Below are 27,062 nucleotides of genomic sequence, written 5' to 3' on the forward strand. Positions count from 1 at the left end.
CACACACACACATATATATACTGTATATACACACACACATATATAGCTACAGGCCCCGCAGCGTCCTCTGTGTCTCTGTACAGATATAAGTGTAACACGTACTGGATCCAGCACAGGTGACAGTCTGCCATAGAGCTGACGTGCAGTACATACACTGTGTTATGGGGGCGCTCACCTGTGCGGACCCCGCGCTCCAGCCGCTACTTCTCTGCTCATATAAGGTCTCTCTTTCTGCCATTAAATAATTCGGTTGTCATGGCAGCGGAGGCGGGGCGTTGGTAGGGGGCGTGTCTGGTATAGGGCAGATTGGGGCGGGGCTGTCATGCAGTGCTTGTCTCATCGCTGTAATTTCCTGCTGATGCCACCTGGTGGACAGCATTGGTCAGTACACGCTGAGAATGCTCACATGGTGGGGGAGGGGCAGCTTATATATGTATATATACAGTCACAATGCAGCTAGGGGTGTGTTCACTCAGTGTTTTTTTAAACATTTTTTTCCACATTATAAAACTCAGAGTTGTCAGGAAAAGCATTGCATGTATTTTTGATGTATGACTCATACTAAATACATTTTTGAAGATTTTTTTTAATCTTCCATCCTATACTCGGGCTCTGGCTGTATATTGTTGTGGCCCCGGGACTTGCTTAGATCCGCTGGGTGGCATTGCCAGCTATATTGCAGTAAATGGGTGACCTGAAATCCCACATTTATCCTGTGACCAGTTAGGGACTGTATTTTCTTAAAGAAGGGGCTCGTGTTATTAATCCCAGACAATCCATTAATGGAGTTTCCAGTAGTATAATAATGATGATTTATCCTGGGGATGGGTTATCAATATCAGATCGGTGGGCTCCGACACGCGGCACCGGCTCTACCCATCAGCTGATTGCAGCGCTCAAGTGTAAATAGTGTGAAGATTGAACATCACCGCTCCATTCACTGTACTGCGGGTCCTGCAGATCAGCTAATATTCATGTAATAGGAGCTGATCTGCAGCACCAGGTAGCAGCCACTACACAGTGACCAGAGCTGTGATGTTCAGCTCCTCAACAATGTTTACATCTGACCTCTGCCAGAGTTTCAAACAACTGAGTAGTGGAGGTGCCACGTGCCGGACCCCCACAAATCTGATATTAATGAGCTAACCAGGGGATAGGCCATCAATATGTTTGCCCTGGAAATTCCCTTTAAGGCCCACCTGCACATACTATGTATATAATATATATATATGGCAAAGAGTGGGAAGGGGTTAATCACAGGCTCATAAAACGGACAAACAATACAAATATTGGTTCTATCTTTTACACATTTGGGGTAGCCCTTAAGAGGGCCGTTGGGTCAAAGAGAGAGAGAGAGAGAGAGGGGAGGGAGAGATACCGGGAGATACCAAGAGAGAGAAAAAAAGAGACCCAACCAGTGCAAGGCTAAGCCGGGCAGGCGGCAGCGGCTATTTATACCCACTGCTGATCTCTGATTGGTGGAAAATCTGGGTGTGGCTGCTTTGTGATTGGTCAGCATTATGACCTCACAGTGGCGATGACTCATACCTCCTGGGTGGTTCTTCTGGGCGGTTCTGTTTTCTGACTGGTGGAAATTCTAATCAGCATTATGACCTCACAGTGGCCGTGACTCATGTTTCATGGACTGTTCTATCTGGGTGACCTGAAACATGCTGCTCTTTGATTGGTGGAAATTCAAGTCATCTTCATGACATCACAATCAGCATGTTATTACTGCTGAGATGTTCAGTTTCTTCCTAAATTTCCTACGTTTTGTCCTAATTTATTAGCACATATATACCACTCATTCCTACAATCAAAGGATCAGGAAACCACTCTGAAATCAATATCCTACAATTTACCCCAACAGCAGAAAAAACAACTATACACAAAATACCAAAATATATATCAGATTATTAATAAGCAAATAAAAGACACAATCACATAAAAATAATTTTTAGAAAGGTGTAGAAAAAATGCTGTAAAGTAAGAGCGCTTCAAAAATAGAAATGTTAATGATTTATTTAATCAATTATCAAAATACAAGTGAATGAACAAACGAAAAATCTAGATCCAATCAATATTTGGTGTGACCAACTTTTCACTTTAAAGCAGCATCAATTCTTCTAGGTACACCTGCGCAAAGTCAGGGATTTTGTAATAATACAGTCAGGTGTCTGGTCATACACCATGGCAAGACTGAGCAAGAATACACAAGGAAGTTATACTACATCAGCAAGGTCTCTAAGGCACAAATTTCAAAGCAGATTGAGGGTTCAAGATGTGTCATTCAAGCACTTATGAAGAAGCACAAGAAAATGTGCAACGTTGAGGTCAGTGGATGCAGTGGTCGGCCAAGGAAACTTAGTGCAGCAGATGTATGACACATTATGGTTACTTTCCTTCAAAAGCGGAAGATGTCCAGCAGTGCCATCAGCTCAGAACTGGCAGCAACCAGTGGGACTCAGCTTCACTCATCTACTGTTCAGAGAAGACTGGCCAGAAGTGGTCTTCATAGCAGAATTGTGGCGCAAAAGCCATATCTTCCACATCAAAACAAGGCCAAGTGACTCAACTATGCATTAAAACAGAGGAACCAGGGTGTAGAAAATTGGCAGGATGTGCTCTTGACAGTTGAGTCAAAATATGAAAAATGTTTTTATTACAGAAGAGATTTTGTTCACTGAAGGACTGGAGAGCAGTACAATAATGAGTGTCTGTGGGCAATAGTGATGCATAAGCACGGTGGAGGGTCCTGTAAGTTTGGGGCTGCATTTCAGCAAATGGAGGTGGAAATTGGGTCAGAATTATTGGTTCCCTCAATGCTGAGATATAGAGGCAGATACTTATCCATCATGCAATATCATCATGGAGGTGTCTGATTGGATCCAAATGTTTTCTTCAGCAGAACAACAACCCCAAACGTACAGCCAATATCATTAAGAATTATCTTCAATGTAAAGAACAAGGAGTCCTGGAAATGATCTGGTCCCACCCAGTGGAGTAACTAGAGTCTGATAGGCCCCCACCTGCATGTTGGTCAGATGTATGGGCCCTTGTAGCGTTCTGGATCCTATAAAGATACAGTATATGTGTTCTCTCCCTATGTAGTAATGTCCCCCATCCTGGCTCCTCATTGAAATAATCTCCCACATGCTGGGCCTTATGCTATAACATTTTCCCCCACCTGTGCCCCTGTCTGGTAATGTCCCCATTCTGGCATCATTTCCTTCATTCTGGTTTAATGTCCCCATCCTGGTATAGTGTCCCCATTTTGATATAATGTCCCCATTTTGGCATAATGTCTCTAACCTGGTATAATATCCCCCATGCTGGTGTAATGCTCCCAATTCTGCTAAAATGTCCCCAAAGCTGGTATAATGCCCCAGATCCTGGTATAGTATCTCCAGTTCTGGCATAATGTCCCCCATGCTGCTATAATATCCCCCATACTGGTATAATATCATCATTGTGATATAATGTCCCCCATCCTGGTATAACATCATCATTGTGATATAATGTCCCCATTCTGATATAGTGTCACCCATCCGGGTATGGTGTACCCCATTCTGGTATAGTGTCCCTTATTCTGGTATAATGTCCCCAATTCTGGTATAATTTCCCCTTTCTGATATAATGTCCCCATTCTGATTTAATGTCCCCCTTCCTGGTATATTGTTCCCATTCTGATATATTGTCCCCATTTTGATATACAGTTAGGCCATATATATTTAGACAGAGACAACATTTTTCTAATTTTGGTTCTAGACATTACCACAATGAATTTTAAGCAAAACAATTCAGATGCAGTTGAAGTTCAGACTTTCAGCTTTCATTTGAGGGGATCCACATTAAAATTGGATGAAGGGTTTAGGAGTCTCAGCTCCTTTACATGTGCCACCCTGTTTTTAAAGGGACCAAAAGTAATTGGACCGATTAAATAATTGTAAATAAAATGTTCATTTCTAGTACTTGGTTGAAAACCCTTTGTTAGCAATGACTGCCTGAAGTCTTGAACTCATGGACATCACCAGACGCTGTGTTTCCTCCTTTTTGGTGCTCTGCCAGGCCTTCACTGCGGTGGTTTTCAGTTGCTGTTTATTTGTGGGCCTTTCTGTCTGAAGTTTAGTCTTTAACAAGTGAAATGCATGCTCAATTGGGTTGAGATCAGGTGACTGACTTGGCCATTCAAGAATATTCCACTTCTTTGCTTTAATAAACTCCTGGGTTGCTTTGGCTTTATGTTTTGGGTCATTGTCCATCTCTAGTAAGAAATGACGACCCCTCAGTTTGGCTGCATTTGGCTGGATCTGAGCACACAGTATGGCTCTGAATACTTCAGAATTCATTCAGCTGCTTCTGTCCTGTGTCACATCATCAATAAACACTAGTGACCCAGTGCCACTGGCAGCCATGCATGCCCAAGCCATCACACTGCCTCCGCCGTGTTTTACAGATGATGTGGTATGCTTTGGATCATGAGCTGTACCACGCCTTTGCCATACTTTTCTCTTTCCATCATTCTGGTAGAGGTTGATCTTGGTTTCATCTGTCCAAAGAATGTTCTTCCAGAACTGTGCTGGCGTTTTTAGATGTTTTTTAGCAAAGTCCAGTCTAGCCTTTTTATTCTTGATGCTTATGAGTGGCTTGCACCGTGCAGTGAACCCTCTGTATTTACTTTCATGCAGTCTTCTCTTTATGGTAAATTTGGATATTGATACGCCTACCTCCTGGAGAGTGTTGTTCACTTGGTTGGCTGTTGTGAAGGGGCTTCTCTTCACCATGGAGATTATTCTGCGATCATCCACCACTGTTGTCTTCCGTGGGCGCCCTGGTCTTTTTGCATTGATGAGTTCACCAGTGCTTTCTTTCTTTCTCAGGATGTACCAAACTGTAGATTTTGTCACTCCTAATATTGTAGCAATTTCCAGGATGTTTTTTTTCTGTTTTTGCAGCTTAAGGATGGCTTGTTTCACCTGCATGGAGAGCTCCTTTGACCGCATGTTTAATTCACAGCAAAACCTTCCAAATGCAAGCACCACACCTCAAATCAACTCCAGGCCTTTTATCTGCTTAATTGAGAATGACATAAAGAAGGGATTGCCCACACCTGTCCCATGAAATAGCCTTGAAGTCAATTGTCCAATTACTTTTGGTCCCTTTAAAAACAGGGTGGCACATGTTAAGGAGCTGAAACTCCTAAACCCTTCATCCAATTTTAATGTGGATACCCTCATATGAAAGCTGAAAGTCTGAACTTCAACTGCATCTGAATTGTTTTGTTTAAAATTCATTGTGGTAATGTCAAGAACCAAAATTAGAAAAATGTTGTCTCTGTCCAAATATATATGGACCTAACTGTAGCGTCCTTCATCTTGGTAAAATGTCCCCATACTAGTATAGTGACCCCATTCTGGTATAATGTCCCCATCCTGGTATGGTATCTACTGAGCTGCCATCCTGGGGATGTGTTATCAATATCAGATCGGTGGGCCCCGACACGCGGTACTGGCTCTACCCATCAGTTGTTTGCAACACTCAGATGTAAACAGTTTGAAGATCTTAACATCACTGCTCCATTCACTGTACTGTGGGTCCTGCAAGTCAGCTAATATTCATGGAATAGGAGCTGATCTGCAGCACCAGGTAGCAGCCACTACACAGTGACCAGAGCTGTGATGTTCAGCTCCTCAACAATGTTTACATCTGACCTCTGCCAGAGTTTCAAACAACTGAGTAGTGGAGGTGCCACGTGCCGGACCTCCACAAATCTGATATTAATGAGCTAGCCAGGGGATAGGCCATCAATATGTTTGTCCTGGAAATTCCCTTTAAGGCCCACCTGCACATACTATGTATATAATATATATATATGGCAAAGAGTGGGAAGGGGTTAATCACAGGCTCATATAACGGACAAACAACACAAATATTGGTTCTATCTTTTACACATTTGGGGTAGCCCCTAAGAGGGCCGTTGGGTCAAAGAGAGAGAGAGAGAGAGGGGAGGGAGAGATACCGGGAGATACCAAGAGAGAGAAAAAAAGAGAGACCCAACCAGTGCAAGGCTAAGCCGGGCAGGCGGCAGCGGCTATTTATACCCACTGCTGATCTCTGATTGGTGGAAAATCTGGGTGTGGCTGCTCTCAGATTGATGAAAAATCTGGGTGTGGCTGCTCTGTGATTGGTCAGCATTATGATCTCACAGTGGCGATGACTCATACCTCCTGGGTGGTTCTTCTGGGCGGTTCTGTTTTCTGACTGGTGGAAATTCTAATCAGCATTATTACCTCACAGTGGCCGTGACTCATGTTTCATGGACTGTTCTATCTGGGTTACCTGAAACATGCTGATCTGATTGGTGGAAATTCAAGTCATCTTCATGACATCACAATCAGCATGTTATTACTGCTGAGATGTTCAGTTTTTTCCTAAATTTCCTACCTTTTGTCCTAATTTATTAGCACATATATACCACTCATTCCTACAATCAAAGGATCAGGAAACCACTCTGAAATCAATATCCTACAATTTACCCCAACAGTAAAAAAAACAACTATACACAAAATACCAAAAGATATATCAGATTATTAACCCCTTAAGCCCCGCGGGTGGTTTGCACGTTAATGACCGGGCCAATTTTTACAATTCTGACCACTGTCACTTTATGAAGTAATTACTCTGGAACGCTTCAACGGATCCCCCTGATTCTGAGATTGTTTTTTCGTGACATATTGTACTTCATGATTGTGGAAAAATTTCTTCGATATCACTTGCGTTTATTTGTGAAAAAAACGGAAATTTGGTGAAAATTTTGAAAATTTTGCAATTTTCAAAATGTGAATTTTTAAGCCCTGAAATCAGAGCGATATGTCACACAAAAGAGTTAATAAATAACATTTCCCACATGTCTACTTTACATCAGCACAATTTTGGAACCAAAATTTTTTTTTGTTAGGGAGCTATAAGGGTTAAAAGTTGACCAGCGATTTCTCATTTTTCCGACAAAATTTACAAAACCATTTTTTTAGGGACCACATCACATTTGAAGTCACTTTGAGAGGTCTTTATGACAGAAAATACCCAAAAGTGACACCATTCTAAAAACTGCACCCCTCAAGGTGCTCAAAACCACATTCAAGAACTTTATTAACCCTTCAGGTGCTTCACAGGAATTTTTTGAATGTGGAAGAAAAAAATGAACATTTAACTTTTTTCACAAAAATGTTACTTTAGACACAATTCTTTTTATTTTCACAGGGGTAACAAGAAAAAATGGACCGCAAAATTTGTTGTGCAATTTCCCCTGGGCACGCAGATACCCAATATTTGGGGAAAAAACACTGTTTGGGCGCACTGTAGGGCTCGGAAGGGAAGGAGCGCCATTTGACTTTTTGATTGTAAAATTTGCTTGAATAATTAGCGGACACCATGTTGCGTTTAGAGAGCCCCTGTGTGCCCAAACATTGGAGCTCCCCCACAAGTGACCCCGTTTTGGAAACTAGACCCCCCAAGGCACCTATCTAGATGCATAGTGAGCACTTGCAACCCCCAGGTGCTTCACAAATTGATTCGTAAAAATGAAAAAGTGAAAAAAAAAACACTTTTTCATTGTTACGAATCAATTTGTGAAGCACCTAGGGGTTCCAAGTGCTCACTATGCATCTAGATAGGTGCCTTGGGGGGTCTAGTTTCCAAAATGGGGTCACTTGTTGGGGAGTTCCAATGTTTGGGCACACAGGGACTCTCTAAATGCAACATGGTATCCGCTAACAAATTGAATGGAAAATCGGCTCAAATTGTTAGCGGACACCACATTGCGTTTGGAGACCCCCTCTGTGCCCAAACTTTGGAGCTCCCCCACAAGTGACCCCATTTTGGAAACTAGACCTGCCAAGGCACCTTTCTAGATGCATAGTGAGCACTTGGAACCCCCAGGTGCTTCACAAATTGATTCGTAATAATGAAAAAGTGAAAAAAAAACACTTTTTCATTTTTACGAATCAATTTGTGAAGCACCTAGGGGTTCCAAGTGCTCACTATTCATCTAGATAGGTGCCTTGGGGGGTCTAGTTTCCAAAATGGGGTCACTTGTGGGGGAGCTCCAATGTTTGGGCACACAGTGACTCTCCAAATGCAACATGATATCCGCTAACAATTTGAGCCGACAATTTGTTAGCGGATATCATGTTGCATTTGGAGAGTCCCTGTGTGCCCAAACATTGGAGCTCCCCCACAAGTGACCCCATTTTGGAAACTAGACCCCCCAAGGCACCTATCTAGATTCATAGTGAGCACTTGGAACCCCAGGTGCTTCACAAATTGATTCATAAAAATGAAAAAGTGTTTTTTTTTTCACTTTTTCATTATTACGAATCAATTTGTGAAGCACCTGGGGGTTCCAAGTGCTCACTATGCATCTAGAAAGGTGCCTTGGGGGGTCTAGTTTCCAAAATGGGGTCACTTGTGGGGGAGCTCCAAAGTTTGGGCACAGAGGGGGTCTCCAAACGCAATGTGGTGTCCGCTAACAATTTGAGCCGATTTTCCATTCAATTTGTTAGCGGATAGCATTTTGCATTTAGAGAGTCCCTGCGTGCCCAAACATTGGAGCTCCCCCACAAGTGACCCCATTTTGGAAACTAGACCCCCCAAGGCACCTATCTAGATTCATAGTGAGCACTTGGAACCCCAGGTGCTTCACAAATTGATTCATAAAAATGAAAAAGTGTTTTTTTTTTCACTTTTTCATTTTTACGAATCAATTTGTGAAGCACCTGGGGATTCCAAGTGCTCACTATGCATCTAGATAGGTGCCTTGGGGGGTCTAGTTTCCAAAATGGGGTCACTTGTGGGGGAGCTCCAATGTTTGGGCACACAGGGGCTCTCCAAAAGCAACATGGCGTCCGCTAACAATTTGAGCCGATTTTCCATTCAATTTGTTAGCGGACACCATGTCGCGTTTGGAGAGCCCGTGATGTGCCTAAACAGTGGAGCTCCCCCACAAGTGTCCCCATTTTGGAAACTATACCCCTCAAGGATTTTATTAAGGTGTATAGTGAACATTTTTAACCCAGAGGTACGGCACAGAATTTGTTTACATTAGGTCATCATATTGAATAAGTTGTCATTATTCTTGAGCGCAAGTGCTCGCTACTTGAGTTTGCATCGGGTACTCAGGTATGCACCATGTACAGCGTGTGCTCGAGTGACATGCTCGAGTCCCTGCTCCGCATGTTTCACGGTTATTAGACACCCAAAAAAAAACATGCGGGGATCGCTCGTGCATGGCAGGCAATCCCCGTAAAGTTTTTTGGCTGCGAAGCATATGGGGCAGAGACTCGAGCATGTCACTCAAATACCCACGATACTCAATGCATACCAGAGCACCCGATGCAAACTCAAGTAGCGAGCACTTGCTCTCAACACTAGTCGCCATATCGTCATCTTTTTTTCTTACTTTTGAAAAAAATCCCAACCCCAGCCCTAACCCTAGCACAACCCTAGCCCCAGCACAACCCTAGCCCCAGCACAACCCTAGCCCCAAACCCAGCCCTAACCCTAGCCCAATCCTAACCCAAGAGTTTATTTTTGACGCCGTTCCTTGTGCGGTATAAGTGATTAGACGACTTTATTCTTCGGGTCGGTGTGATTACAGCAATGCCAGAATCATATGGGGTTTTTATGACTGACAGCTGTCACACACTAAAAGACGCATTTTTTGTAAAATCTAGTTTTTGCATCGCCATATTTTGAGAGCTATAATTTTCCAGATTTTGGCAGACAGTCATGTGACGGCTCGTTTTTTGCGGGATGACTTGACGTTGTTATTGGTGCCATTTTCAGGCACGTGACATTTTTTGATCGCTTTCTATTCCGATTTTTGGGAGGCAGAATAAACAAAAACCAACAATTCAGGAATTGTTTTTTTTTTTTTTTTTATTCTGTTCCGCGTGTGGTAAAATTGATGAGGTAGCTTTATTCTTCGGGTCAGTACGTTTACAGCGGTACCACATTTGTATCATTTTTCTATGTTTTGGCGCTTATACACAATAAAATCTATTTTATAGAAAAAAATATTTTTTTGTATCGCTTTATTCTGAGAGCTATAACTTTTTTATTTTTCGGCTGATGGAGCTGTATGACGGCTTTTTTTTTGCGGGACGAGATGACATTTTTAGCGGTATCATTTTTATTTATATGCGTCTTTTTGATCGCGTGTTATTCCACTTTTTGTTTGGCGGTATGGTGATAAAGCATTGTTTTTTGCTTCGGTTTTTTTTTTTTTTTTTACCGTGTTCACTGAAGGGGTTAACTAGTGGGACAGTTTTATAGGTCAGGTTGTTCCGGACGCGGCAATACCAAATATATGTACTTTTATTGTTTTTTTTTTATTTTTTTTATAATAATATTTATTGATGGGTACATTATATTTTTATTTTTGGTGTATTATTTTTTTTATTTTTTTATAATATTTTTGCACATTTTTTTTTTTTTTTCCACTTTCACACAGTTTATACACTTTATTACTTTGTCCCACTCTGGGACTTTCACTTTTTTTTTTCTGATCGCCTGCATGGCACAGGAATGGAGCACGATCCCTATGCCATGAAGGCTGTCAGAAGTGCACAGTGTGAAGATTGCTTGGAGATGCACTGCGCATGTCCAAGCAATCTTCCTGCTCTCTGGTGACCCGGATGTTGTCATGACGACATCGGGTCGTCATGGCAACACCCGGGAAGCCTTTGCAGACTGCGCTGGAAGCCGGAAGAGGAGGTGAGTATCGCCGATCACCTCCCCTTGCCCCCGCAATGCCGCGATCGACTTCGATCGCAGCATCGCGGGGGTTAATGTGCTGGGAACGGTGCAGGACCGCTCCCTGCACATAGTACCGGGTGTCAGCTGTGACAATCAGCTGACACCCGGCGGCGATCGCGCCCGCACAGCCTGTGTGCGCGCGCGATCGCGATGACGTACTAATACGGGTCTGGCTCTTAAGTCCCAGGGCACAGACGCGTATTAGTACGTCAGATGTTATTAAGGGGTTAATGAGCAAATAAAAGACACAATCACATAAAAATAATTTTTAGAAAGGTGTAGAAAAAATGCTGCAAAGTAAGAACGCTTCAAAAATAGAAATGTTAATGATTTATTTAATCAATTAACAAAATACAAGTGAATGAACAAACGAAAAATCTAGATCCAATCAATATTTGGTGTGACCAACTTTTCACTTTAAAACAGCATCAATTCTTCTAGGTACACCAGCGCAAAGTCAGGGATTTTGTAATAATACAGTCAGGTGTCTGGTCATACACCATGGCAAGACTGAGCAAGAATACACAAGGAAGTTATACTACATCAGCAAGGTCTCTAAGGCACATATTTCATATTTCAAAGCAGATTGAGGGTTCAAGATGTGTCATTCAAGCACTTATGAAGAAGCACAAGAAAATGTGCAACGTTGAGGTCAGTAGATGCAGTGGTCGGCCAAGGAAACTTAGTGCAGCAGATGTATGACACATTATGGTTACTTTCCTTCAAAAGCGGAAGATGTCCAGCAGTGCCATCAGCTCACATCTGGCAGCAACCAGTGGGACTCAGCTTCACTCATCTACTGTTCAGAGAAGACTGGCCAGAAGTGGTCTACATAGCAGAATTGTGGCGAAAAAGTCATATCTTCCACATCAAAACAAGACCAAGTGACTCAACTATGCATTAAAACAGAGGAACCAGGGTGCAGAAAATTGGCAGGATGTGCTCTGGACGGTTGAGTCAAAATATGAAAAATGTTGTTATTACAGAAGAGATTTTGTTCACTGAAGGGCTGGAGAGCAGTACAATAATGAGTGTCTGTGGGCAATAGTGATGCATAAGTGACTCGCCCCCTGGGCCGTGGGGTACCCGGAACCGGGCCTTCTAGTGTACGGTGCTGATGGGGGTAGTAATGGCAACCCGGTCCCGTGGCTCAGGGTGGTCAGACCAAATGCTGTGGCAATCTATTTGTAGATTTGTGAATGTCCGACTACGCCACACGTGGATTGCGGTCAGAGATAACCGCCGCTGCGAGGCAGACCGCTGAGGCTGTTGTTAGTGTGCAGCACAGGGGTAGGATAACTCCCCACGGGAAGAGTGTAGCCTCAGGGCATTGTAAGTGGATGCTGGGGGAGTCCAATGATGCAGTCCAGGGTCTTTTACTCACAGTTGTTATCCAAGTCACTTCTGTCAGCAAGGACTGCCCGAGCCGTGCTGCGTCCACCAGGTGAGAAGCTCGGTCAACCCCCAGGCAATTCAGGATTATGGCACAGGACCCCCTTCTGTCCTTTCTATGGCCTCTCGTGCCCCACCAGTGTCCTGACTTCTGTCCGGCTACCGCGGACCGTGTCGGGTAAGCGTTGGCCTTCACTTCCCGCTATCCTATATGGTACCCTCCTAGCAGGTTTAGCGGGGGGTCACACCAATAAATGGTCACAACCTCCGGTTCTTGGCTGAGGGTAGATTCGCCTCCACCAACTTATGTATCCGGTACCTTTCCACTGCCTGACCCTTCCACCCGGTATAATGGGGTATGCAACGGTTGTTGACCGTTCTGCACTCTTAGGGTCCCTTCTGCCTTCTTGTTTCTGGACCCCTTCCACTCCTCTGTCTCTTCTCCTTCCTTCTTTCTCCTTCTTCTCTTCTCCTCTCTGGCCCCGGCCTTCTCTCTAGGCCTGCCTTGTGGAGCTGAGCTCAGGCTGAGCCGCTGCTCCCTGTCAGCTCTCTCTCCCTTCTGCTCTGACTCAACCACTTCTCTCAACTCTCTAAGATGGCTCCCACCTTTTATCTACTTCTCTGAGCCTGAGCTCAGGTGACCTGCACCCCATGAGCTCCTTCCTATGCTCCAGAAACCGCCCCCTTTCTTCTCCTAAACCACTGGGTTCTCTTCCCCCATCCCCACTCCAGCCAGGGACATGGTCAGTTGTGCCCACAGCTGGGAGCACCGTCGAGCTGTCCCCCGGAATGGGGTGTGTGTGTGCAGCTAACTGAGCCCTGGTCCACACTCCATCCTTACCTGGGAGTGGAATATCACACCTCTGGATGAGGTGCAATACCCCTGTAGCAACCGAACCCTGGGGACGCTACATTCCCCAGTGGTAAACCACAGCACGTCCTCGGGCTGGATCAGAGCTAAAGACAGTTCAAAAACATGCAAGGTTTTAGAATGCATCCATATATAAAATTATAAACCATTATTACTCATCCCTTTATGGGAGGCAATTTTTCTCTTTTAACGTTATTGGCACATTTTCTCTTTCAGCAATATTATAAGACTTTTCTTCTCATATATAAAACATTCTAAAACTCTTTTCACTTTTATAACCACATCTGTCACATATAAAACATTTTTCTTATAAACATTCTTCATGTAAAACTTTTGTTAACTGGTCACAGTGCGCTTTGCAACCAGGTGTCCATCTTTCTATAAAATACAAACTTGTAAACTCAAACATGAGGGACCCGTTCGTAAACCCTCAACGAAGGCCCTGGGGTGGCTGCACGGCGTAGCTGATCCAGCTGCTGGACCTCGTCTTCGGCCACCTCTAACTGGTTTTTGTTCTGATGTCAGTTGTTATTGTAGTCTCTTATAAAACCAGTAGGGGGCACTTTAGGAAGTGAAACTATTTACAGAATTGACCGCTCCCAGTCCTCGGCCGGATAGTTCATAAAAAGTGGCTGCTCCCTGTCCTCAGCCGGCTTTAACTGACCCGATAACGGGTAACTCTAGGTAACAGTCTCTTTACCCCGACGGGTAACTATATACATTGTACGCTGCTGCTCCTTAGTAGCGGTGTCCTCCTTGCGCACCTTCTTCCTCCTCAAAGTGTTCTTCAGACCTGTCCGGGTCCTCTGAGCAGTAGTGCTCACGGTAGTACTCTTCCTCCACCCTCTGGACATTGAGGGCATACCACCCCCTTGCGCCGCGGTGGATATAGCAGCGCTGCTGCAGGAATCCATCCTCAGCTCACTGCCCGGCGCTGGCTGTGTGACGCAGGTGGGATGATGATATTATTGCTGCGCCGCCTGCGTCCTTCAACATGAGCTCAAGTGAAAAAATGGAAAGCAGCAATTGGAAGCCGCATTAAAGAGTCAGGAGGAGATTGGTATTTTTATTTTATTGCTTTGCTATGCACAGTGGTTCATGAATTAATATTCACAGTGACCCTCCATCCTGCGGTTAAAAGGGTCCATACATTTGACACCCCCGTCTGACTCCCCAGTCTCCTCCGCACAAATCGATATTAAGATGGCCGCCGCAATGGCATGGGGAGTGCAGCGGTGAGTCCAGAGCGCAGCTCCTCACTCTGAAATGCCCATCAGAAAGAAGAGGTCAGACATTTATTTTCTATGAGCGCTGTAATATCCTATTTATCAAACATCAGCACTACAAGAATCCGTCCTGAGCTGTGCTGGGATCTTTGAACGTGGGCCCCCGGGAGGATCGGGCCCCTCATGGTGGAGCGGATCGCACTCATTATAATCCATAACTGATAGAAGATACATAAACAACAACACAGGATGATTGTAAAACAGTGAGGTAATATTTTATTAAACCACCAAACACACAATAAACATATCGAACAGTCCCAGCAAATACCTATTATGGTGCAAATTACAGAGTCTCACCCTTCCGCTGACTCGCCGGGGTTAAAGCAGCTGCCAATCCGAGGGGCTTCTGGGGCTGACTACCCCCACCAAAGGCACCCCACTTTTGGTGAGCACCCACAAAGAGGAGGTAACAACAAGCTTAGAAAGCTGACAGTCCATTGAGGTACGTGGCCAGGAGACCAGAGGGTTCCAACCTGGCTTCTCCCAACATATCCATGGAACTAGGTGACCGGAAGGTCCCGACTTGGCTTTTTCTGAGCATATTCACGAGTTCCAGGTGGCCGGAGTGTCCCAACCTGGCTACTCCAAATTTCTCCATGGGACCAGGTGACCAGAAGGTCCCAACCTGGTTTCTCCAAACATCTCCATGGGACCAGGTGACTGGTGGGTCCCAACCTGGTTTTCCCAGATGTATCCATGGGTTCTGTGGTAGTCAATGGAGCAGATCTGTATTCCTCCAGCCAGGGCTGTGGTCCCTTAAGCTGGCATCCTGTAGAAACCAAATCTGTATCCTTCTTAATGGATTCATGGTGTTCTGTAGTGCTGTCCCATAGAGTGTTCCTGGCAGTGGTTTTGTAAAAAGACTCCTTTATGTAGTTCACAACTGTTCTTCTTCAAGACTTCATCCAAAGGTCAAGAGAAAGGGGTGGTGTTACTAATTCTCATTACTGGAGCATCCACAGTTCATCCCCCAATGTTGACTTGCAAACATTGCAAACATTGAAGGATAAACTATTGTCATGATCTGCTACAAGCACTAAGGAAAGACAGGAGATCTGTCCCTACAATAGAACTAAGCTAGATCCCTACGATGTAACGGGGAACCTGATCCTCCGATCAGACCCGCTAAAGTCCTTGGCTAGTCTGAACGAAGACCTATAGATGTGAGGGAGGGATCCCTACAAGAACTAGGGACTGGGAGAAAGATGGACACCTCCTAGCAGAAATTGTAGCAGTAAAAAGACAAACAAACAACATAGAACATAGAGGTCCAAAGACCTAGCTAAGCTGACTGAGAACGGTAACAAAGCACCTGGCTAGCTTAAGAGTAGAAATTACAATGAAGTCCAGCATGGCCAGAAGGGCGGAGCAGGATTAAATAGGCAAAAAAGGTCATGTGACCAGCAAAATCGAAAAAACCTAACAGGAGAGTTCTAACAGTACCCCCTCTTCTATGAGGATCCTCCGGATCCCCCAGGCCCAGGCTTATCAGGAAACCTCTTGTGAAACGCTCTGACAAGTCTGGAAGCAGAAACATCATCCGCCCTCACCCATGAGTTATCCTCGGGACCGAAACCCTTCCAAGCGACGAGATACTGCAAACTCCCTCTATACCGTCTAGAATTAAGAATGCGGGAAATTTCATATTCCCCGTCCTCCACCACCGGAGGAACAGTGGCAGTGGCGTCTCTATTAGATACATCACCTTTTTTCAATAGAGAAACATGAAACATCGGATTAATCTTCCAGGAGGTGGGAACCTCCAACCTAACAGCAGATTGGTTAACTACCTGAAGCACCTTAAAGGGCCCTACAAACTTGGGACCCAATTTTTTAGAAGGAATCCTCAACCGCAGATTCTTAGAGGACAACCAAACCATGTCCCCAATAGCAAACAAAACCTCTTGCCGTTTCCTATCAAAGTACCTCTTAGATTTTTTGTTAGCCTCCTGAAGATTACCACGCACATCCGTCCAAACTCTCTCCAAATCACCGGAAAAACTCTCCTCCTCCGGCACAGCCGATACCAATTTGGAGAATGACCCAAAAGACGGATGTCTCCCAGAACAACAAAAAAAAGGCTAACACCCAGAAGAAGAGGATGTAGGGTTGTTAAGAGCAAATTCAGCAAGCGGCAGAAACTCAGACCACCCCTCTTGATTGTCTGCCACAAAACAACGCAAGAACTGCTCAACATCCTGGTTCTTCCTTTCTGTCTGGCCATTAGACTCAGGATGATATCCAGATGAAAATGACAAATGAACTCCCAACCTGTCACAAAAGGCACGCCAAAAACGAGCCACGAACTGAGGTCCCCTATCAGAAACAATGTCAGTAGGAACACCATGCAGTCTGACAATTTCCTTGACAAAGGCCTTAGCGAGTGTCTTAGCGCAGAGCAGTTTGATGAAGGGAACCAAGTGACACATCTTGCTAAAACGGTCCACGACCACCCAGATGACCGTGAAACCCTCAGAGGGGGGAAGGTCAGTAATAAAGTCCATAGCCAGATGTGTCCAAGGAACACTAGGAACCTCCAGAGGGCAAAGCAACCCCGCAGCAGGAGTATGTGAAGACTTAGATCTAGCACACACAGTACATTGACGCACCCACTTAATGACTTCCTTCTGCCATTCAGGCCACCAAAAACTGCGACCCACAAGTCTCTTGGTCTCAGAAATTCCTGGATGACCTGCCAGCCGAGACTCATGACACTCAACAAACAAATCTCTCCTAAAGATCCTAGGCACAAACAACCTCCCATGGGGAGTGTTAGATGGGGCATTCTCCTGTGCTTTAAGAATCTCATTTTCCAAAACGGAGTCCAATGCAGCAATCACAACACCTGCTTGTAAAATGCTCTCCTCCTCCTCAGCACCGACCATGGGAGAAAAGCTGCGAGACAAAGCATCAGCTTTAACATTCTTGGTACCCGGGATGTAAGTAACGGAAAAATTAAACCGCGAGAAAAAAAGTGCCCACCTAGCCTGACGGGCATTCAAGCGCTTGGCAGCATCAAGATAGGTCAGATTTTTATGATCAGTGAAAACCTGAATGGAAAATTCAGCACCTTCCAAGAGATGACGCCAGTGTTCAAATGCGAGTTTAATAGCCAGCAATTCCCGATTACCAATATCGTAATTAAGTTCAGTCTCAGAAAATTTTTTGGAAAAAAAGGCACAAGGATGTACTCCATCCTTGTTTTCCTGAGACAACACCACACCGACCCCCACAGAAGAAGCATCAACTTCAAAAACGGCTTAGTCACATCAGGCTGCATAAGGATGGGGGCAGAGCTGAACCTCTCCTTTAGAAACACAAAAGCTTCAATGGCCTCAGTAGTCCACTGAACCGTATTAGCACCTTTCCTGGTGAGATCGGTCAGTGGTTTAACAATAATAGAAAAATTTTTAATGAATTTTCAGTAATAATTGGCAAAACCCAAAAACCTCTGTATCGATTTCAAACCAATAGGCCTAGGCCATTCCTGCTCAGCTTGACCTTTCACCGTGTCCATCTCAAAGCCCTCGCTGGAGATAATGTAGCCCAAAAAACTAATTCTCTGTACAGCGAACTCACATTTCTCTAGTTTAGCAAAAAGCGAATTGTCAATCAATAACTGTAATACCTCACGTACGCTCCGCCAATGAGACTCCAGATCCGGCGAATAAATCAAAATGTCATCCAAATACACAACCACATTTTTGCCAATCAAAGGTCTAAGGATGTCATTAATAAGATTCTGAAAAAATGCTGGTGCATTGGTAAGACCAAAAGGCATAACCAGATTCTCAAAATGACCCACAGGAGTGTTAAAAGCAGTCTTCCATTCATCACCCTCCTTCATGCGCAACAAATTATCGGCAACAGTTCAACGGCAAAGTCTCTTTAATAGGCCACAGTCCTTGCCGCGGCCAGGTGTCCATGTCACCCAATAAGGTGTAATTTTACTAAGTGTAAACTTTCAAACACCTTCGGGTATCTGTTGAGGTAGGTGTTTATAAAACCAATAGAGGGCACTTTAAGAAGTGCAACTATTTACAAATGTTGGCTGCTCCCAGTCCTCAGCCGGATAGAAAGGGTTGGCTGCTTCCAGTCCTCAGCCAGATAAAAAGGATTGGCTGCTCCCAGTCCTCAGCCGGATAATTCACAGACCCTTTTCGGGTAACTTTAACAAACTTTTTATAGTCTGCAAACGGGCGTGACTTGAAACTCTTTCACCCTGACTGGTAACTATGTACAGTTCCTGCTGCTGTTCTTCAATAGCGGTCTCCCTCTGGTGGACGTTCCTGCTCCTCGTACTCTTCAGACCCATCCAGGTCCTCCACGTAGTAGGATTCAGGGTAGCGCTGCTCTTCCACCCGCTGAACGTTGAGGGCGTACCACCCCCTCAGGCCTCGGTGTCGGGTGTATGACACCTGATCTCCCGGGAACAGATCCCGTTTCGGGTGACCCGCGGGCAGGCGACTCTCCACATCCCTCCGGTTAACAAAGAGGTCTGTGTTGGTTGTCGGGTCCCGAATGAACCCCCATCCTTTCTCCTGGTGGAACCTGACCACGATCCCGATGACTTTGGGACTGCGTGCAGCCTGGGGGTCTCGGCGGGTCCGGGTCTTCTCCTCAGCGCTCCGGGCTTGCAGCTGTTCCTGCCTCTGGCGCCGCGCCTGCTTCTCCTTCTCCAGCTGTGCTATCTCCCGGCAGCAGAATTCCCGTCTGCGAGCAGCGTCCGCCCGCGTCTCCTGCGAGAACCCCGGCAAGTTGACTGTATAAGTCGGTCCCCAGGGATGGTAGTGTTGGGACCGGGGGCGCTCGTTCTTGTAAGGCATCGGGGGAGTCAGACCTTGCGACAGGGCCTGGAGCGGGCCGCTTCCGGCCGCACCTGGAATCAAGGGGCACGGTGTGGGACGTGGCCCGGCTTCTGCGCTCGGGGCTTGGGGCCTAGGTGCAGGTGGCGGGAGCGGAGGAGGTGCAGCGACTTCCGTGGCGATCGTCTCCGCGACGGGGTCCAGGGGCAGGCTAGTGGCGTCCGGGCTGGTATCAGGGGCGCCCCCCTTACCTGCTCCCTTCGCAGCGCCGCTCTCAGCCTCCTGCGGTCCTCCTCTGTCCTCAGGGGCAGGCACGCTGTCGGGTGCTTGCAGCGCCACTTGCTGCCGGGCCGCAACCCGCCGGTCCATCTCTTCTTTCCACCCCGCGATGGCCTCTCGCTGCGCCTGGACCATCCTCCGGTCCAAATTCTCCAGGTCAGCCCCGAGGAATTCAGGGTCCTCTCCGGGGAGCTGGGCCATCAGCTCCGCGAGGCTGCACGGAGACGCTTCGGCCTGCAGCAGGCCACTGGTCAGGATACTGGGACTGGCGCTCCCCGCCATCTCCGGGTGTGGTCTGCCAAGACTAATCCAAACCACGCCCTTCCCTTCGGTTTTCTTTCCTTTCCGCCCCTGCTGGGGGTGGTCCGCTGACAATCACTCTCAGGGGCAGCCCCCCCACGTTGATGGACATCTCTACAGCTGCACACATGGCTGTTGGGGGTGGGCTCCGTCTTTGGCGCCATTCTGGGACCTGGCCCACGATGGGAGGTGGCTTCTTGTTGTCTTTTGGCGTGCACATAATGGAGTCCGTTCTTCTTGGGCGGGCGCCACATTCAATACAGTGAAACAGTCTCTAGGCACACAATACCCGATGATAACAGGTTGGTTTCGATCCTGCCGACTACGCCAAAGTTGACGCGCCCCCTGGGCCGTGTGTGTGTGGGGGAATACCCGGAGCCGGGTCTCTGTGTAATGCCGGGGGTTGTAGCCTCCGTGGCGGCGACCCGGTCCCGTGGCGGATCTGTTTATTGGGTTTTGTAACGTTTAAATGTTCGACTACGCCACCCGTGGATTGCGGTCACTGAGAACCGCCGCTGCGGGGCAAACCGCTGAGGCTGATGTTGTGTGCGCAGCAGAGGGTAGTATAACTCCCCACGGGAGGAGTATAGCCTCGGGGCAGTGAGTGCAGATGGTGGGGGTGATGGTGCGCGGGAGCAACAGTAATGACTCAGAGTCCAGTAATGCAGTCTAGGGTCTTTACTCACAGTTTTACACTCCAAGCCACTTCTACAGGTAATGGCTGCCCACGTCGTGCTGTGCTCACCAGGTGAGGGGCTCGGTCAACTCCCGGGTACCTCTGCAATGCTTTTCAGGACCCCCTTCATGTGTCCTTCCTCTGGCCTGTCGTACCCCACAATTGACCACGTTTCTGTCCAGCTGCCTCGGGCCTTGGCGGGCAAACGTATGTTCCATTTCCCTGCGTCCTATATGGTGCCTTCCTAACGGGTGTAGTGAGGGGCCGTAGCATGTGCAATCCCACGGCCTCCGGTTACTAGCTGAGGGTAGTTGCTCTCCTCCACTAGATGAGGGATCCGGTTCCCTTTCCTGGCCTGACCACCCTACTCTGGTAGCGTACGGTGGCGACTGGCCGGTCCGCACCCCTGGGGTCCCTTCATTCCACTCCTGGAGCCTCCTCTGTTCCTCTCCTCTCCTTTCTTCTCCTCCAGGCCCAGGCTTTGTGATTTAGCCTGCCTGCGGAGCAGAGCTCATGCAGAGCCTCTGCTCCCTGAATTCTCCTCTCTCTCCTCTCTCACCACTCTCTCCCTTCTACCAAGATGGTGCCCACCATATATACTCCTCTATACAGTGCACCCGTGATCTACTCTCCCCACCCACACATTACTGAGTTCCCCCTTTCTAGGTGTTCCCTCCCCCCACTCCAGCCAGGGGCAGGGGCTGTTGTGCTCACTCTTGGGAGCATCGTCGCCCTGTCCCCCGGAAATGTGGTGTAGTGCATGTGGGTGTTAGGGTCCTGAGCCACACTCCATCCTTACCTGGAAGTGAGATATCACACCTCTAGGTGAGATGCAATACCTCTGTAGCGACTAGAGATGAGCAGAGTTCAACTCGCCAATCTCAAATTCGAGCTGTTTTGGGCGGTGTTCGAGCCGTTCGGCGAACACGAACGATTTGAAAAAAATCCGGCTGTTCGAGGTTATGTTCGATAACTGTTCGTGCACCAAAATCATAACTGGATTTTTTCACAGTAATGCTGATAATGAAGATCTCCATTTTTTTTTCTCTTTCCCGCATTTACAGTGGGGAGGTGCTATCTGTCAGCCTATCAGTAGCGCACACACGGAGCGAAGTGCTTTTTTTCACACAAGCAAGGGCATGTGTCATTGGCTGTGTATGTCACATATCCTTGCCCTATAAGACCCAGCCATTTTCCCCGTCGCTACCATTTTCTCACTGCTGCAGCTGCGTGTTAGACGGCACCGCTGTTGCTGTGTGCGCTATACCTTGTTAATTTCAAGCCAATTTTCGCACAAATCTACAGATAGCTTGGGAGTAGGGAAGAGTTGTGATTGCAGTCCTTTTAAGGACAAAGTTCCAGCATTTCCTACGACTTTTAGCGGGCAGGTCTGTTCTCTTAAATAGATAGGTTGGGAGTAGGGACTAATTGTAATTGCAGTCCTTTTGAGGACTAGTTTACAGCATTTCCTAGGACTTTTTGCCAGGCAGGTCTGTGCCAGTGCTGTGCTAGTGTTTTTCACAGCATTTGGCTAAATCTAGCTAAGCAAATCCTTTTTGGCCTCTTGCAGTGTGTGTTAGTCAGTGGAGTAGTGTATCTGTGTTGCAAGCTACACCACCTGTGTATAGAATACAATTTTTTTTACTGCACCTAGCCAAGTAAAAGTTTTGGGCATAGCATCATTCTATAAGGCCATCTATACTAAGCTCCACCAGCTTGCAAATTACAAATAATTTTTATCAGCATCTTGCTCGGAAAATAATTTTGGGCTTGTAGCAGTGTGTGGGACTTATTCTTAGTCCATCTATACTAAGCTCCACCAGCTTGCAAATTACAAATAATTTTTAGCTGCATCTAGCTCGGAAAATAATTTTGGGCTTGTAGCAGTGTGTGGGACTTATTCTTAGTCCATCTATACTAAGCTCCACCAGCTTGCAAATTACAAATAATTTTTAGCTGCATCTAGCTCGGAAAATAATTTTGGGCTTGTAGCAGTGTGTGGGACTCATTCTATTAATCCATCTATACTAAGCTCCACCACCTGTGTATGTAATAAAATTGTTTTACTGCATCTAACCCAGCCAATCCTTTTGGGCTAATACCACAGTTTGGCCACTCAGCTCTGCTCGGTTCCCATCCATCGTTTTTTGTGCAAACAACTCCAACGTTGTCAATTAGTTAACCACCAAAATGAGTGGAAAAAGGCCTGCTGCTGGTGGAAAGGGGAATAGGCGTGTTGGGAAGGGAAAAAAAGGTTGTGTCCGTGGGGTAGGTGTTAAAGCAACAGTAACATCTGCAGAAGAAAGACCATCTTCCAGCCAAACTAAGATGTCTACTTCTTTTAGCTTACAATGTGATACGATCCCTTTCTTACGGCCACGCCAATCGCTACAAATTCCAGATGAGGCACAAAAACAGCAGGTGCTTCAACGGATATCAAGTGCTCCTTTAAGTGGGCTCTCCTCCACCTCAACTTCAACATCACAAATACTCCAGTCCTCAGAGGTGTCACCCCAATCGCACTTGCTTCCTCACAGCTCCCAAGTCTCCAGCTGCCCGTCTGAGTATGGGGTAGAACAGATGGTTGAGTCTGCAGTGCTGTTTACTCATACTATAGCCTGGGAATCAGAGGTCGGCTCTAGAGCTTCTGTGAATCCAGGCGAGGAAATGATCTGCACTGATGCGCAGAATCTTTATGAGTCGGATCCAGGACCAGACGCAGTAGGTTCTGACCATAATGTAGACCCTCGTTCCCAAACTGTAACTCCTGTTGGTGGAGACAATGAGGAAGACGATGATGAGACTCAAATACCTGATTAGAGCGACAACTTGAGTTTTTTGTCAGGGCAGGAAGAGGTTGGCTCTGAGGACAACGGGTGTGAGAACACACAGGGTGATGATGACGAGGTTGCAGATCCCACTTACTGTCAACCCACAGTCAGCCAGTCGATGAGGTCAGCAGAGGAGGTGGAGGAGGATGCTATTGACGACGAGGTCAGGTGGCGCCTTCCTGGACAGAGACGTAGTACTGGAAGCACGTCAACAACTGCATCCTCAAACACAACTCTGCCTCTGACTGTTATGATCTGCTACAAACACTAAGGAAAGACAGGAGAACTGTCCCTACAATAGAACTAAACTAGATCCCTAAGATGTAACGGGGAACCTGATCCTGCGATCAGACCCGCTAAAGTCCTCGGCTAGTCTGTACGAAGACCTATAGATGTGAGGGAGGGATCCCTACAAGAACTAGGGACTGGGATAAGTTGGACACCTCCTAGCAGAAATAGTAGCAGTCAAAGACAAACACACAACAAAAAGCATAGAGGTCAGAAGACCAAGCAAAACTAACAGAGGACGGCAACTGAGCACCAAGCTAGCTCAAGAGTAGTAAATACAATGAAGTCCAGCAAGACCAGGAGGGCGGAGCCGGATTAAATAGGCAAAAATGGTCATGTGACCAGCAAACTAAAAAAAACCTAACAGGAGAGTTCTAACAGTACCCACTCTTCTAAGAGGATCCTCCGGATCCCCTAGGCCCAGGCTTACCAGGAAACCTCCAGTGAAACGCTCTGACAAGTCTGGAAGCAGAAACATCATCCGCCCTCACCCATGAGTTATCCTCAGGTCCGAAACCCTTCCAAGCGACGAGATACTGCAAACTCCCTCTATGCCGTCTAGAATTTAGGATGCGGGAAATTTCATATTCCCCGTCCTCCACCACCGGAGGAACAGTGGCAGAGGCGTCACCATCCGACACATCAGCTTTTTTCAACAGAGAAACATGAAACACCGGGTTAATCTTCCAGGACATAGGAACCTCCAACCTAACAGCATATTGGTTAACTATCTGAAGCACCTTAAAGGGCCCTACGAACTTGGGACCCAATTTTTTAGAAGGAATCCTCAACCGCAGATTCTTAGAGGACAACCAAACCATGTCCCCAATAGCAAACAAAACCTCTTGCCATTTCCTATCAAAGTACCTCTTAGATTTTTTGTTAGCCTCCTGAAGATTACCACGCACATCCGTCCAAACTCTCTCCAAATCACCGGAAAAACTCTCCTCCTCAGGCACAGCCGAAACCAATTTGGAGAATGACCCAAAAGACGGATGTCTCCCAGAACAACAAAAAAAAAGGCGAACACCCAGCAGAAGAGGATGTATGGTTGTTAAGAGCAAATTCAGCAAGTGGCAGAAACTCAGACCACCCGTCTTGATTGTCTGCCACAAAACAACGCAAGAACTGCTCAACATCCTGGTTCTTCCTTTCTGTCTGGCCATTAGACTCAGGATGATATCCAGATGAAAACGACAAATGAACTCCCAACCTGTCACAAAAGGCACGCCAAAAACGAGCCACGAACTGAGGTCCCCTATCAGAAACAATGTCAGTAGGAACACCATGTAGTCTGACAATTTCCTTGACAAAGGACTTAGCGAGTGTCTTAGCGCAAGGCAGTTTGATGAAGGGAACCAAGTGACACATCTTGCTAAAACGGTCCACGACCACCCAGATGACCGTGAAACCTTCAGAGGGGGGAAGGTCAGTAATAAAGTCCATAGCCAGATGTGTCCAAGGTGCACTAGGAACCTCCAGAGGGCAAAGCAACCCCGCAGCAGGAGCATGCGAAGACTTGGATCTAGCACACACAGTACATTGGCGCACCCACTTAATGACTTCCTTCTGCCATCCAGGCCACCAAAAACTGCGACCCACAAGTCTCTTGGTCTCAGAAATTCCTGGATGACCTGCCAACCGAGACTCATGACACTCAACAAACAAATCTCTCCTAAAGGTCCTAGGCACAAACAACCTCCCATGGGGAGTGTTAGATGGGGCATTCTCCTGAGCTTTAAGAATCTCATCCTCCAAAAAGGAGTCCAAAGCAGTAATCACAACACCTTCTTGTAAAATGCTCTCCTCTTCCTCCTCAACACCGACCATGGGAGAAAAGCTGCGAGACAAAGCATCCGCTTTAACATTCTTGGTACCCGGGATGTAAGTAACGGAAAAATTAAACCGCGAGAAAAAAAGTGCCCACCTAGCCTGACGGGCATTCAAGCGCTTGGCAGCATCAAGATAGATCAGATTTTTATGATCAGTGAAAACCTGAATGGGAAATTCAGCACCTTCCAAGAGGTGACGCCTGTGTTCAAATGCGAGTTTAATCGCCAGCAATTCCCGATTACCAATATCGTAATTAAGTTCAGTCTCAGAAAATTTTTTTGAAAAAAAGGCACAGGGATGTACTCCATCCTTGTTTTCCTGAGACAACACCGCACCGACCCCCACAGAAGAAGCATCAACCTCAACCAAAAACGGCTTAGTCACATCAGGCTGCATAAGGATGGGAGCAGAGGTGAACCTCTCCTTTAGAAACACAAAAGCTTCAATGGCCTCAGAAGTCCACTGAACCGCATTAGCACCTTTCCTGGTGAGATCGGTCAGCGGTTTGACAATAATAGAAAAATTTTTTATGAATTTTCTGTAATAATTGGCGAAACCCAAAAACATCTGTATCGATTTCAAACCAATAGGCCTAGGCCATTCCTGCACAGCTTGAACTTTAACCGGGTCCATCTCAAAACCTTCACTGGAGATAATGTAGCCCAAAAAACTAATTCTCTGTACAGCGAACTCACATTTTTCCAGCTTAGCAAAAAGCGAATTGTCCATTAATAACTGTAATACCTCACGTACGCTCCGCCAATGAGACTCCAGATCAGGCGAATAAATCAGAATGTCATCCAAATACACAACCACATTTTTGCCGATTAAAGGTCTAAGGATGTCATTAATAAGATTCTGAAAAAATGCTGGAGCATTGGTAAGACCAAAAGGCATAACCAGACTCTCAAAATGACCCACAGGAGTGTTAAAAGCAGTCTTCCATTCATCACCCTCCTTCATCCGCAACAAATTGTATGCCCCCCGGAGATCAATTTTAGAGAACCACTTGGCCCCCCACTAACTGCTTAAATAAATCAGGAATCAATGGCAGTGGGTAAGGATTGCGTACAGTAATTTTATTAATCTCACGAAAGTCCAGACAAGGACGTAAACCGCCATCTTTTTTCTTTACAAAAAAAAATCCAACAGCCACAGGAGACTTGGAAGGCCTAATGTGACCGGCGGCCAAGCTTGTCTGTATGTATTCCTCCAAAGCCTTTCTCTCAGGAATAGTAAGATTAAATAAACGACTTTTAGGAAGAGTCGCTCCAGGGACAGCTACTCACATGTTGTTGGAGCTCGGCCACCTCCAGAGAGAGTCCCTGCAAGCATTGAGCCAAATCTTGAACCGAGACCATGATGGAAAACTGGAGGTATTTCCTTAGAAAATTTTTTTTTTTTTCTTTTAGGGCTGGACTTACTGTTATGATCTGCTACAAACACTAAGGAAAGACAGGAGAACTGTCCCTACAATAGAACTAAACTAGATCCCTACGATGTAACGGGGAACCTGATCCTGCGATCAGACCCGCTAAAGTCCTCGGCTAGTCTGTACGAAGACCTATAGATGTGAGGGAGGGATCCCTACAAGAACTAGGGACTGGGATAAGTTGGACACCTCCTAGCAGAAATAGTAGCAGTCAAAGACAAACACACAACAAAAAGCATAGAGGTCAGAAGACC

At 46.3% G+C, this 27,062-nt stretch overlaps 1 pseudogene; it reads right to left on the reverse strand.

Moving 5' to 3' along the window:
• Nucleotides 1-19,730, reverse strand: part of LOC141221833 (dynein axonemal heavy chain 12-like) — a 63,834-nt pseudogene extending 44,104 nt beyond the window's left edge.
• Between the last annotated feature and the right edge of the window lie 7,332 nt (nt 19,731-27,062).

This window comes from Phyllobates terribilis, unplaced genomic scaffold (genome assembly GCF_046119375.1).
Source record: "Phyllobates terribilis strain yellow unplaced genomic scaffold, ASM4611937v1 Scaffold_338__1_contigs__length_2061084, whole genome shotgun sequence".
Lineage (NCBI taxonomy): Eukaryota > Metazoa > Chordata > Amphibia > Anura > Dendrobatidae > Phyllobates > Phyllobates terribilis.